This window comes from Atta cephalotes, assembly GCF_000143395.1.
Source record: "Atta cephalotes unplaced genomic scaffold scaffold00006, whole genome shotgun sequence".
NCBI lineage: Eukaryota > Metazoa > Arthropoda > Insecta > Hymenoptera > Formicidae > Atta > Atta cephalotes.
The window spans coordinates 4,200,071-4,202,965 of NW_012130070.1; the positions used below are offsets into that span (position 1 = coordinate 4,200,071).

Genomic DNA, 2,895 nt, shown 5'->3' on the forward strand with positions numbered 1-2,895 from the left:
TATATATATATATATATATATATATATATATATACAAGTTGTCTCTTAAGATGGGTCGGAGTCATGGGGGCGGAGAATGGATCAAAGGAAATAAAAAATTCTTATACTATTTTGAGATACTCACTGTAGTTTTCGAATTAGAAAAGGAAACGTCTAAGCCAATATTCGATTAAGCCGTGCCGCGCGAATTCGTAGGCTCACTCGAGCGGCGGCGCGCAGAGAGAAGGAAGTAGCGCTTCATTGCCTAGCATAGCCTGGCATGGCAGTCCTATGTGTTTCGTCGTATCGCACCTACACTATTCAAAAATGTTATTTTAGCTGAAGTTTTTCTTATATTATAAATCATGTTATTTAGCACGATTAAATACGTTTTAATACAATTGTAGATATGTTAAGCAATGGAATTAAGTAGAGCATTACGCTAAGCGCTGATCGTCGCGATACCTTTCCGCTTCCTTTTATTATTATACGACGCCATTCTATTTTCTGAAAATTTTTTTCTATCTCTTACAGTTCCAGCGACATTCGCTTCGAAAGAGAAACATTTTTCCAATGATATTCGTTACAAAAGAAAAAAATCATTTTTTTCTAAGGTTTCACCTTTAAAAGTGTTTCACCCTTTAAAAGTGCGTATGGGCACGTATAAAAAAATACGTGTCGCTTATTTTTGTCTGGAGAATAACATACTGCTCAATCAAATCGGAGAGGGACAGTTGAGTCCCTTTCCTTGTAAATTATAAGTTTTTTTAATGTAATGAACATGGGCATTAAATTTGATAGATAATTTAATGAAAATAAACTAAAATAAACTCATGAAAATAAACTCAATTTTTAATTAATGTTTTTCAATACATTTAAGTTTTCTGTTACTATAAACTTAAACATCTCATTAACGTATACATAAATAATCTTTTCAGTGACAGAAAATTTAAATTTTATTCATCAGTGAACATTAAAGCTTAATAAAATTTAAGAATTAATTCTTAATGGTATATAATTAAACGGCAAGAAACATGTGAAAAAAAACTTCAGTTAAATGCGTCATTATACATGGAAAAATAATACATTTGAATTTACAATGTAGCGACTATCTACGCGAGCTTATGTTATAATTTCAAGTGTACATGCATTGACATGTCAAAAAATAAAATTCCGATTAAATAGCATAAAACGACGCGATAGCTCCGACGAAGTGTGTCTCGAAGCGTAAATAGAAATATCATATAATAAAGAAAGAGGAAAGGTATCACGTCGATCAGCATACGCTTTGCGTAATGCATGCTCTAATCAATTCCATCACTTAACATATCTATAATTGTATTAAAACATATTTAATCATGCTAAATAACATGATTTATAATATAAAAAAACTTCAGCTAAAATAACATTTTTGGATAGGCGCGATGTGGAAACATCGCCATGCCAAAATATGTTGTAACTTTTTAGTTGCTGACATGGTAAATAATAATTAATACATTTATATATACAGAGTATATAGGTTAATGCATGTACACTTGAAATTATAATATAAGCTCGCGTAGATAACCGCTACATTGTAAATTCAAATGTATTATTTTTCCATGTATAATGACGCATTTAACTGAGGTTTTTTTTCACATGTTTCTTGCCGTTTAATTGTATACGTTAATGAGACGTTTAAGTTTGTAGTAACTAAAAACTTAAATGTATTGAAAAACACTAATTAAAAATTGAGTGTTTTAGTTTATTTTTATTAAACTATCCATCAAATTTAATGTCCATGTTCATTACATTAAAAAAATCTGTAACTTCAAGAAAAGGGACTCAACTGTCCTTCTCCGATTTTAATGAGCAGTATGTTATTCTCCAGACAAAAATAAGCAACACGTATTTTTTTATACGTGCCCATACGCACTTTTAAAAGGTGAAACACTCCTTGGAAAAAAATGATTTTTCTCTTTTGTAGCGAATATCATTGGAAAAATGTTTCTCTTTCGAAGCGAATGTCGCTGGAACTGTAAGAGATAGAAAAAAATTTTCAGAAAATAGAATGGCGTCGTATAATAAAGGAAGTGGAAAGGTATCGCGACGATCAGCGCTTTGCGTAATGCTCTAATTAATTCCATCGCTTAACATATCTATAATTATATTAAAACGTATTTAATCGTGCTAAATAACATAATTTATAATATAAGAAAAACTTCAGCTAAAATAACATTTTTGGATAGTGTAGGCGCGAAATCCGTCATGCTGTGCTAGACAATGAAGCGCTACTTCCCTCTCTCTGCGCGCCGTCGCCGCCGCCGCCGCTCAAGTGGGCCGTTCTACGAATTCACGCGGCGCGACTTAATTGCATATTGGCTTAGACATTTCCTTTTCTAATTCGAAAATTAACGCTAGGATTGTCGTTTATGAAGTTCGCTAACGCTATCGCGCTATTGGCTCCACGAACAGTGTTAGTAGCGTTTGCATCCAAAGCGCGAAGTGTCTCCCCTATATAATGCACCCTATGTTTAGAAAAAAAGAAAAGAATGATATACATTTTTAATTATAAACATATAAAAATAAATATATCTATCCTACAATCAACAATATTAAAAAAAATATTTTTTAAACATTTATTTAATATTTTATACTAAATAAATATTTTAAAAACTATTTTTAAACATTTTTTAAATACTGATTAGGCAAACACGAATTATTGTTTATATTAAAAATTTAGGATAGAATTTTGTTTATAAATTTAATAAAAAAAAAGTATTTAAAAATTAGAAATACAATCATATACTTATACGAAATATGTATCAAAAATACACATGTATCTAAAAAATACGGCGTATAAAATTAGCAAATAGAATTTTATTTTAATTTAGTGAGAATTTTTAAAACATTCAAAGTGAACTTAATTATTTATTA

At 30.2% G+C, this 2,895-nt stretch overlaps 1 protein-coding gene across 1 annotated transcript in view; it reads left to right on the plus strand.

Annotated features, from left to right (window-relative positions):
- Window positions 1-2,895, plus strand: part of LOC105626833 (protein fem-1 homolog A) — a 13,057-nt gene that overhangs the window by 162 nt on the left and 10,000 nt on the right. The window lies entirely within an intron of this gene.